A 12,752-nucleotide genomic window follows, 5' to 3' on the forward strand; every position below is an offset into this window, starting at 1 on the left:
ATTCTTTGTTTAGCTCTGTACCCCATTTTTTAATGGGGTTATTTGATTCTCTGGAGTCTAACTTCTTGGCCTCTTGTATGTTTATGAACATCTCTTTCTTTAGGCTAGGGAAGTAAGAAACTGGAGAGAATATACACTATCAGCTTAACAGCACATCTGAAAGCTCTAGAACAAAAAGAAGCAAATAGACCCAAGAGGAGTAGATGGCAGGACATAATCAAACACAGGGCTAAAGTAAACCAAGTAGAAACAAAAAGAACTATATAAAGAATCAACCAAAACAGGAGCTGGTTCTTTGAGAAAATCAACAAGATAGATGAACTAACCAGAGTGAACAGAGACAATATCCAATTTAACAAAATCAGAAATGAAAAGGGAGATATAACAACAGAAACTGAGGAAAATAAAAAAAAACATCAGATCCTACTACAAAAACTAATATTCAACAAAACTGGAAAATCTGGATGAAATGGACAATTTTCTAGACAGATACCAAATACCAAAGTTACATCATGATCAGATAAACCATTGAAACAGTCCCATAACCCCTAAAGAAATAGAAGAAGTCATTGAAAGTCCCCCAACTGATAAAAGCCCAGAACCAAAAGGGTTTAGTGCAGAATTCTATCAGATCTTCAAAGGTGACCTAATACCAATACTCTTCAAACTATCCTACAAACTATAAACAGAAGGAACACTAGTCAATTCATTCTATAAAGGCACAGTTACACTGGGTATTATTCCTTGAAGATGGAACATTTTCTGTCTAATCAGGAACTTGTACCAATTTCCTTTTATATAGGACTCCAGAAGAGATTTTTTTGTACTTTTATCATATTTAATATTCCAAATAGATTTAAAAAACTGGTTGAGTGCATATTGTTTTTAACTTCAGAAGATATCATGTATATTTAAAAGGCATTTAACTATTGTTATTTGATGACTTAAAAAATGTCAATACTAAGTTGTATATTTTAAATTAAATTTTATTATTTAGTAAAAAATGAAATTTAAAAAAGAAATATTAAAGAGACAGAAATTATTGGCTATTCATAGTAGAAAGAATGTTTTTGTTTATGTTAGAGGTTAATTGAGAATTTTATCTAAATAACTTTATACACTGCTAAAACTGTGTCTATCATCTTTGCCCAGAGATTAATTATATACAATTTATATGAATAAATACTAGCAAAGCCAGTTAGAGTGATTTTTCAATGGAAGGTCTTTTCTGAAGTATTAATTTAAACATCTCAATTATACTATAGAGCAGTGGTTGTCAACCTTCCTAATGCTGCAACCCTTTAATACAGTTCTTCATGTGGTGGTGACCCCAACCATAAAATTGTTTGTCTCTACTTCATCATTTTGCTACTGTTAGCAATCATATATAAATTTTTGATATGTAGGATATCCGATATGCAGCTCCCAAATGGATCATGACCCACAGGTCCAGAACCACTAGGATAGAGATTTCTGAATCCAAGGACTTTGTCCTGTTTCTTCAATCTGAAGATTAGTACTAGATGTGGCTCTACAATGTTCCATTTTCTTCTACAGCTTCAGGTATCTGGAAATTCAATTAATACTGTTACAAAAAATAAATTTAAAGTTTTATCATCTCTGAATTGCTACAATTAAAATTGAAAGACATATAAGAACTTAATACATTTAACTGATTATATTGAATGTTCCATGAATATAAAGAGTGAGATCTTTGGAGTTTCAGAGTTGTTTTAGGAACAGAAGTATGAATGTGATCCAAGTGTTTCCCATCAGACACACCTGAGAACCCTGTCAGTATGGATTCATGTATGCTAGCAAAGCCAGGTAATAAATGGAACATAGTCTCACAGTAGGTCTGTCCTGAGTCCCTGTTTAAATCTTGACTTTAATGAATCTCAGACTTCTGGGAAGAGAAAAATGGAGAAGGAAGACAACAGGCTGATAAGAAATTACAGAATCAGCTTTGTTGGTTAGGGTGAAACAGAGCAGAAACCTGAGTGAGTTTGCAGTCATAAATAGGAAAATATTTAAGAAGCAAAGGTGACAGCTTCTCAAAAGTGATAACTCAGGTTAAGGGAACCTCTTTACTTTCATGAGAGTTCAACACAGAGAAAAGTTTAATACCTTATTATTTGTATTTGGGTTTTCATATGGTTTTAGAGAATAATTAGTGACTGGGACAATCATATAAAAAACATACAATCTAAGACTTTTCTTTGTAGAAAATACCTTAGATGGTTACCCAACATGAAGCACTTCATTATGGTAATAAGATTTCTTTTTTAATAAAACAAAAAACAAAACCAACTTTACTCATCAAGGGAACTGCTTCTAACAGGTTAAGGTCATGGTCAGTCTCTGGTGCTGACAGCATCTACACTGAAAGGTTGGGAGTAGTCTTCCTTTGAAGAATAAATCCACAAGCAGATATTCAGGGGTATGAAAAAGAAGGGATTCATAAATTGAGGTTTAGTCCTCCAGCCCAAGGCTAGCCGGATGTTTGTACAGGCTGAAGACTATTCCTTTTATTGGTTATTTTCTTTATTTACATTTCAAATGTTATCCCCTTTCCCAGTTTCCCCTCTGGAAACCCCCATCCCATCCCTTTTGCCATGCTTCTATGAGGGTGCTTCCCCAATCACCCACACACTCCCTGCTCCCCTGGCATTCCTCTACACTGGGGCATAGGGCCTTCAAAGGACCGAGAGCCTGTCCTCCCATTGATACACAACAAGGCTATCCTCTGCTACATATGGAGCTGGAGTCATGGGTCCTTCCATGTATATTGTTTGGTTGCTGTTTTAGTCTCTGGGAGCTCTGAGGGCTCTGGTTGGTTGATATTCTTGTTCTTCAAACAGGCAAATGGATGGATCTGGAGAATCTCATCCTGAGTGAGGTAACCCAATCACAAAAGAACACACATGGTATGCACTCACTGAATAGTTGATATTAGCCCAGAAGCTTGGAATTCCACAAACTACATGAAATTCAAGAAGGAAGACCAAAGTGTGGATACTTCGAACCTTCTTAGAAGGGGAACCAAATAACCATGGAAGGAGTTGCAGAGACAATGTGTGGAGCAGACTGAAGGAAGACTATCCAGAGTCTGCCTCACCTGGGAATCCTTCCAATATACAATCACCAAACCCAGACTAACTATTGTTGATGACAGCAAGTGCTTGCTGACAGGAGCCTGATATAGCTGTCTCCTGAGAGGCTCTACCAGTGCCCGACTAATACAGAAGTGGATGCTCACAGCCATCCATTGGACTGAGCACAGGATCCCCAATAAAGCAGCTAGAGAAGGACCCAAGGAGCTTAAAGGGTTTGCAGCCCCATAGGAGGAACAACAATATGAACTAACTAGTACCCCCAGAGCTCCCAGGGACTAAACCACCAATCAAACAGTACACGTGGGGGGGACTCATGGCTCCAGCTGCATATGTAGCAGAAGATGGCCTAGTTGGTAATTAATGGCAGGAGAGGCCCTTGGTCCTGTGAAGGCTCTATGCCCAGTGTGGGCGAATGCCAGGGCCAGGAAGCAGGAGAGGGTGGGTTGGTGAGCAGGGAGTAGGGGGAAGGAATAGGATTTTTTTTTCCCAGAGGAGAAACCAGGAAAGGGGAGAACTTTTGAAATGTAAATAAAGAAAATATCTAATAAAAAAGGAAATAAAAAGAAGAATACTCACTAACACTAACAATCTTTATTTCATGAAAGTACTTACGAATTGGTGATTGGACAAAATGATATCCATTTTAACCCCCAGAATGATAGATTGGTTATTAAGTTCTGTGTATACTGATAACAAGACGGGCCCTAGTTTAAACAATTGCTAATTTTTTTTTCCATTTGAATTGAAGTAACATTGACACAGAAAACAGAAACACAAAGGAATGATCACAGTCTGGAAAACACTAGAGGAAAGAATTTCAAAACTCTGCACATTAACCAAAGTTTCTAGGAAATCTGGGAATATTTATTTAATCAAAAAAAGCTGCATCTTTTTAGACTGAATAATACAGGTTGCACTGTATAAGAAATGTCAGTACAACCACTACTAACTACACTAAGGAACCAGATATGCCACTGAGCAGAAGGCCACCAAAGAAAAATAAGGAATTTCTGAGAGTTGTGTTTTATCACATCGAGGATATTTGGAAGTGGACTTATAAAGCAGAGACAGCCAGAAATGCTGGAACTGAAGTCGACCATCACACAAAGGAATGGTTCTCTAGAAGAGCACATCATATTCTAGCAGATAAAAGAGAAAAAATCCATTCTTTTTGGAAGGTAAACAAACAAGGAAACAAATAAACAAAAAAGGAACAGAGTTTCAGAGATCATAGCCCATTAGAAACCAAAAGCACACTGTCTATATAGTGGAGATTTTAGAGAAGAAAATAGGGCAAAAAAGTTGTTTGTTTGTTTTTTTTAAATCATTTGAAGTATCCAGAGTACAATGAAATACTTTCAAAAAGCACAGTGATTTTCAAATGCAGTAAATGCAAAGAAACCCAAACCTAAAGTCTTTATAACCAATGTTTTATATCCAACAATTGCAAATCCTGGAAGCAGCTACAGATGGGCACCACAAGCTGTACAGAAGACAACAACTGACCCCAACCAGAGATTTGGAATGTGTGCTGGTGTGGGGGAATCGAGAGGCACCATAAAGCGTAGCATCTGTCTCATGCATGCAATCCCAGAATTCAGCAGGAGGCAGGTACCAATTCCCAAGGATGACATTTGGGACACCACTGTGTGCTTCTATGATGGTACAGATGAAAAGGTCCTGCAAAAGCTCAGACATTTGAATATCTGGTCCCCAGCTGATGATGGTGTTTAGATAAGCTTAGAAAGTGTGGCTTTGCTGGAGGAAATATGTCACTGGGGAGAGGCTTATAGGCTTTAAAAGCCACTTACTATTCCCTGATCACACTTCCTGCTTTCTGCTTGAGGTTCAAGAAGTGAGCTGTCAACTGTTCCTGATACCAGCCTGCTGCCTGCTGGCAGGAATCCCTGCCATGATGGCCCCTTAGCCCTCTGGAACTATAAACCTAAATGGACTCTTTCCTCTGTAAATGTTTGTTTGGTCATGGTGCTTTATTACAGCATTCAAAAAGTAGCTAATGCAGCTCTTTATAAGAGCTCCCCAAATAAAAAAGGAAGCAGAATGCCAACTGAGAGTTCTGCGATCCTACAGTAGAGAAGCCATCTCACAAATATCAATTATCCTTTTGTGAGGACATTGTGGGAACTAGGAATCAAGAAACTATCCTCACTGATATGTCTGAAAAATCTTTCAGCTAAATCATGCTATGGTGAAAGAATGAAGTTAGTTTCTCTCATGCAAAAGAGGCAAAGACATTTCTACTTGCCACTTCCATTCAGCCAAGTCCTGGAGGTATTTTACAGAACAACTAAACAAGAAACAAATCAAATGCACCTGGATTCAAAAGGATGATGTGATCTTGTATGTAGAATTTCCTAAGTAATTTCCTGAAGAACTGTTATAGATAAAAAAGATTAGAAAAATTACCAGAATCAAGATTAATATGGAAAAATTAATTGTAGAAAAATTAAATTACAGAAAACTTTATTTATAGGAAATCAAAATGAAAAATATTTAGGAATTGTACATAAACTTTTTATTAGATTTTTATACAAAATCACTTAATAAAATTGAAGACCTAAATAAACCAAAAGATACACCATGTTGAATGAAATGACTTGATATTATACCAAGAATCCCTAAACTAATGATATTTACTCTCAACCAAGTCTTTACTCTTATCTGAGCTCATTTTCTTCTGGAAGTTTATGAACTGAGCTTAGTGTTCATAGAAGTTACATGGGAATTACAACAAATGGAACACTTTTAAAAATGAAGAATAGTAAAGAGAATCTATACTTCTTATTTCAAGCCACTGAAAGCTCCAAGATTGTGGTAATTCTCAGAATATAATGAAAATATCAATACAACTGAATGAGTTCAGAAAAGAGCTGAGACTTTATAGTCATTTTTTTAAAACTAAGGTCCTAAAATTATCTATGGGGAAACAAGCACCTTTTGAAAGATGTTAATGATAACACAGGAACTCGCTTGCAAAAGGATTAACCTCAGATTGTACAAAAACATATCTCTGGAAGAAAGTCCTTTAAGATTATATTTATGTAAGAGTTATAACTTTGAAACATAATAAAAATATTAGTGGATTTGGTTTAAGCAATTATTCCTTACAATGAATAACAAAGCTCAAACAATCACAGGAGTAAAAAATAAATTGCATTTCCTCAACATTAAAACCATTTATGCTTCAAAGGATACTGTCAAGAAATTGCAAAAGTAACATACAGAACAAGAGATAGAATGTGGGAATCACAGATCTGATTAAGAGACTGGTATCCAGAATGTACAAACGATTCATACAATGCAATCATGAATCACAAATAACCCAATTAAAACTCTTCAGAGGATTTGAACTGGCATTTCTGCAAAGAAGAAAAACAAATCAGTAATAAACACATGAAAAACTTAACAGTGTTAGTCATCAGGGAAATGTAAATTAAAACCACTGTGAGATAATACTTCACATCCACTAGAAGGGCTGTAATCAAAGTCAAGCAAAGGCACACACTGAGGAGAGTGTGAGGATGCTCCCTCATCACTGATAAGGATGCACAGAGCTGCAGCCACTCCGGTAACAGCTCAGGAGAATCTAATGGTACCATATGACCTTCAATTCCATTTCTTAACCAGGAAAATTTGAAAATTTATTCCCATACAAAAATATTTGCATAAATGTTCCTAAAAGAATTAATTATATCATTTTAATGACATACTGACCCCAAATTGCTAATCAATGGATCCAGATCCAGATAGAACACATCACAGTTATAATCTGACCTACTGTAATTTAACAATTAACAGGAATGAATTATTAATACTTTAAACAATATGGATAAGTTCTGAAAGCACTATGCTAATTTAAGAAAACTAATTACAAAAGATCACAACTGTATGGTTCTATTTGCATAAAATCCTCAGAATTGGCAAATAACTAATTAGAAGTAGACATTGTATTTGTGGTCCAAGAATTCAAAAGAGGAATGGTGGGTGTTGAGCTTTTTAAAGTTGATGTAACAATTCTCATACTGACTAGTGGTGATGGTTGCATCTCATGATACATACATAAAAATATCCAACTGCATATTTTTATGTTGTATTTTATAGCACGTATTCAAAACTCAATAAAATATAAAACATATAAGTGTGGCTATTTAATGATGGAAGCAAAAACAATGTAAAATATCTTAACTATTATTTGATAAAATTCAATGATTTTAGAATTAAAAAAAAATCACTAAGCCAATAGCAGCGTGGGTTTGCTCATACAAAAAAGGAAGCATCTACCAAACCATATAGTATATAGCAGAGCTTCAAATCCAGAGACAGTTGTCAAAGCAGCCAAATAACAGAAGGAATGACCCTGGCTAAGAGGTTTTAAAACTTGAAGAGAAATAATCAAACAGTTGAGGTTTAATTAACTTAATGTATCAAGAAAGAAAACCACAAATAAAATCATATCTAGTCAAAACAGAACCAAAGGACTGAGAGCTACATATAGAAAAATCTCCAGTATAGCCAATGAAAACCACATCCACCCCTTCAAATAAGAAAAGCCTTCCTGAAAGATTTCTCAGAGGCACAAAGTAGATTCTTTTGGAAGAAGCCACATTGTGCCCAATGAAAGATGAAACATTGTAGAACATTCATGTTACAAACATACAGTCAAGATATGCCACCATAAGCAGGGTGGCCGTGATGCATGCCTTTAATCCCAGCACTTGGGTGGCAGAGGCAGGCGGATTCCTGACTTTGAGGCCAGCCTGGTCTACAGAGTGAGTTTGAGGACAACCAGGGCTGTACAGAGAAAGTCTCTCTCTCAAAAAAAAAAAAAAAATACACCACCATAGTCAAACACTGGCACTACAATGAGGAGGTGTAAGTTAGCATTAGATTATAGTTAAATCACCTGCTGTTGCTATACATATGAACTATACATATGAGCAGTGCTATACATGTGAGCAGCCAGCAAAATTGTGCTTGGTGTTTTTGATTTTTGTTTTTTAGGTTTTTTTGTTTGTCTTTCATTGTTTTGGAGGGGAGTTGTTTTGGAAATGGGGGTTCCTGCATTTGTTTTTGTTGTTGTTTTGAAACAGGGTGTTATATAACCCAGGTTAGCTTTGCATTCCTGTGCAGCCAAAATTTTGAACCTCTGATCTTCCTTCTCCTGCTTCCCACATGCTGGTTAGAGGATTTACAGTTAAAACCTTACCTGTACTCTGATGCTGGGAGTTTGTGCATCAGGTCAAGCACTCTACCAACTGAGCTGCATCATAGACCTTTAGTTTCATGTATCAAATAGAATTTCCCTACACATCTCAGGTGTGCCTCAGACTGATGATCCTGCTGCCCCAGCCATCTAAACACTGAGATGTCAGATGTGGTATCACACCTTACCCTTTTCCAACTAAAACTTTAATGGATACCATGCCAACATAAGCCACGGGATGCTTTGCTGCATGTATATATTCTGGAATAATGCTATTTACTCTATTTGTGATTACTGATGTAGAGGTTAAAGGTCTTTTTTTATTCTGTTTTTTTTTTTTCTGTTTATTGATAGTTACCTTCCCAGGGAAGAGCTTTAATATCTTTATGTAGTGCCATAAGTCTACTTTGACTTTACTTTCTTACAATTTTAGAATCATCTACAAAAATGTATGCTTTTCTCAAGCCACTATCACAATGTATTTCCCTGGTTTTCTTCTAGCAATTTTGTAGTTGCAAGTCTTCTCTAAGTCCCTATCCAATTTTGAGTTGATTTTTGTAGGAGTTAGGAAGTAGTGGTTCATTTTCATTCTCATGCACATGAATATGCAAGCTTTCCAGCACCAATAATTTAAGAAACTAAACTAAACTAAACTAAACTAAACTAAACTAAACAACTAAAGAACAAAAAACCCTTTTCCTTGTGTGCTCCTAGTGTCTTTTCAACCCCGATGCAGCTGCAGGTCTCTGAGTTTGCTTCTCAGCTTCTCTAGTCCTCTGGTGGAGTGCCAGAGAGTTTCCTGCCTCCTTCAAGGCTACTTTTGTTTGTTTGTTTGCAATTCCATGACAATTTAGATATTTCTTTTCTTTTCTGAGGATAGAATCATTGAGATTTTGTTAGTGATTGCATTGACTCTACAGATCACTGACTTAATTAAGTAGTATCAAGTCTTCTAATCCATTAGTATGGAAACTTCTCTAGCTTTGGTCTTACCTTCTTTGTTTCTTTCATGGATTTTAGACTCTGGGTATCCTTCCCACTTTGCTAAAATGTATTCCTAGTTATTTTGTCTTGTACCTACTCTATATGTGACTGTTTTCCTTCAAATTATTCGGTCACAGAGTAGTGCTAATAATCCTTGTATGTTGAGTTTATGACATGTAACTGTTGAATTAACTGATTTTTGCTCATAATTATGGTAACACCTTTATGATTTTTTTATGCATAAGGTAATGATCAGAACATTAACAGTGAAAATCTGACTTCCTCTTTTGTAATATGGATGTCTTTTATTTCTTTCTCTTGTCTCTTGTCTGTTGATTCATGCTATGACTTCCAGTACTGCGGTAAGTAAAAGTGGTGGAGCAGGGTACTTCTGTGCTGGAGTCTAAAGAGCAGCTTGTGGGATTTCCCCACTCAGTCTGCCAGCTGTTCCTTTGTGTTTCTTTTATTATGTTGAGCTCTGTTCACTCTACCTCATTTATTTAAACATTTTATATGGAAGGGATATTGAATTTTCTGCAGTGCCTTTTCCTCAGTGAGATGATCATGTGTAAATTTCTTCCATTCTGTTCACACGTTTCATCCATTGATTTGTATATGTTCGTCACCCTTGCAGCCCTGAAACAAATCCCACATGATTATTGAAAATAATGTTTGTAATGTGCTACACAAATTCAATATTCTTATATTTTTTTTGAAAATTCCTTCATGCGTGCTCATCAGGATGTTGGATGTTGGAATCTACCCTCTCTTTTTCATATTCTACACTTCTGGCTTTCATTTAAGAACTACTGAATTAATTCCTTCAATATTTCATAAACTCTATCAGTGAAGCTTTCTGCTCGTTGGCAATACCTAATTGGAGTTCCCATTGTACTTTCCAGTAGTATAAAAGCTAGTTGGGAAGGATGAAGCCTCCAGATGAGTACCATCTTAATTTCCCCACGTTAATGCCTCAAATTTATAGTACCTTCAGCAACAATGTCTTACCATCAAGTTCTGAAGGATCATCAGTAGCATTGGCAACAGCCTGTCATATTTGGAGATCTACTGGACCACACTTGCTAACAGCTCCAGAAGAAGTAACCAATTTCTAGATCTTGGCTTTTTGTTGTTGTTGTTGTTTGGTTTTGTTTTGTTTTGTTTCTCGAGACAGGGTTTCTCTGAATTGCTCAGGCTGTCCTGGAACTCACTCTGTAGACCAGGCTGGCCTCAAACTCAGAAATCCACCTGCCTCTGCCACCAAAGTGCTGGGATTAAAGGAATGTGCCTCCACTGCCCAGCAAATATTGGCCTTTTATTTGTTAGCCTATTGTTAGTAATAGAATATTCAAAAACAATGCAAACAAACAAAATACCCTAAACATTGAAAACAAACTGCCCAATAAAAATGAGACATGAAAGTAAACAGAGCGTGCTCTAAAAATGAATTTTTAAAAATGTTCAAGAAACTTGACTGCCAGGAAAATGCAAATTAAAACTACATGGAAATTTAATTTTACCCCAATGGAAATAGCTAAGGACAAATGCTGGCAGGAAAGGGAATACTTATTCACTGCTTGTGGGAGTACTAACTGGTACAGCAGCTATAAAAACCAACGTGGAGCTTCCTTGAAAAGCTAGAAACAGAGCTATTATGTGATGCAGCTATACAACTTGGGCAACTCCTGAAAGACTGTATCTTATTATAGAGATACCTGTTCATCCCTGTTTACTGCTGCTTTATTCACAAAAGCCAGGAACTGGGAACAGCCTAGATGTCCATCTACTTGGAAATGGGTGACATAGATATATACTTACACAATGAAATATTATTCAGATATTAATAAAAACAAAATCATAAAAACCACAAATGAATAGATGGAGCTGGCATCAATCTTCCTGAAAGGGGTAACAGACCCAGAAAAATAAATGTCACATGTTTTATCTCATTTGTGGTTGTTAGCTTTAAATCTTCAGATCTATGTGCCTCATTTTTAACACCTATGAGGTCAGAAAATTAACAAGGGGCCTTCAGGGATTGGAAGGTAGAATATAGTGGTATATTGGCTGGAGGGAGAATGAAGTAACAGTAAGGGTCAGAGTGGGGCAAGGAGGGAAGAACAGAATAGGTTGTGGAATTTAGAAAGGAATAAACATTACTGAAGGCCATTCAAATAAATAATATGGAAACCTATTACTGTGAAGCCTTCTTAAGACATATACATGCACACATATTAAAAGAGCTGAAAGGGAGTGAACCTGTAACAGAGAGACAGACAATAAACTACTAGACACTTTCCACTTACAAACAATGCGTTGAAACATGCTTCTCCTAAGCTGCATTCTGGAAAATGTTCCTCATGCTGATGAGGAGAGTGCATATTTGGCTGCTGGTGGATGATTCTCTGTTCTGTAGATACATGTTACATACATTTAGTCTTGATGTGATTTGACTCTGTGTTTTTCTTGTTGGCTTTCGGTCTGACATGTGTATCTATTCCTGAATTTCAATTGTTAAAATTTCCAACTATTCCTGTGTTTTCATCTATCTCTTCCTTGAAGTATTGTTCTCTTTATGTATATGGGCTTTGACCTGGGTGTTTTCTTTAAATTATTTCATCACGCCTAACTGACCCCTCCATCCTCTTCTAATAGCCATCCTTGTTGCTTATTCCTGCTTATGTTATGAGTCATTCATTTAACCAATGTTGGCTACTCCTGCTTTCCTTTTGATTTAATTTAAAGGAAATATCTCTTTCAAACCATTGCTTTCAGCCTGAGTGTCCTTTGAGATAAAGAGTTTCCCGTAAGCAGCTTATGCCAGAGTCTTGTTTCTTAAGCCCATTCAATCACTCTGTCTTTTAGCTGGACAATTTAACCTATTACATTCAAGATAATAGATAGGCTGGATAAGGTCCTAGTCCAGCCAACCTGTAATTTGTTTGCTAAATTTATTGAGGACCCTTTCTTTCTTCCCCCCTCTAACAGCACCTCTAATAATTTCTTAAGTGACTAAATTCAGTAGTTGATTCTTTGCTCATTATATTTATTTGCCTATTAAAGAGTTTGCCTCTCTGTTACTGTATATAGATTATGAAAATATCATTTTATTATCATTTTATATTGCATATAATACACACAATAATATTATAATAGCATTATATTATTATAACATTATTTTCAAATGAAGGTAATTTAACATTGTTATTGACATAAGAAACAAAGAACAGATAAATATAATAATAAATTTTATAAACATATTCTCCATTATTCTCAAAAGTTTTAATATTTCATGTCCAATCTTATGTTTTCTGCATTGCTATCTCAACATATAAATGCAATGATTATTAGTACTCATTTTAGTTTTTAGTCTTTATTCTGAACATCCAAATAGTTAATGTACTATGTTTACCATGTCAGGGAATTCT

Source organism: Mastomys coucha, unplaced genomic scaffold (genome assembly GCF_008632895.1).
Source record: "Mastomys coucha isolate ucsf_1 unplaced genomic scaffold, UCSF_Mcou_1 pScaffold15, whole genome shotgun sequence".
In the NCBI taxonomy this organism is placed as follows: domain Eukaryota; kingdom Metazoa; phylum Chordata; class Mammalia; order Rodentia; family Muridae; genus Mastomys; species Mastomys coucha.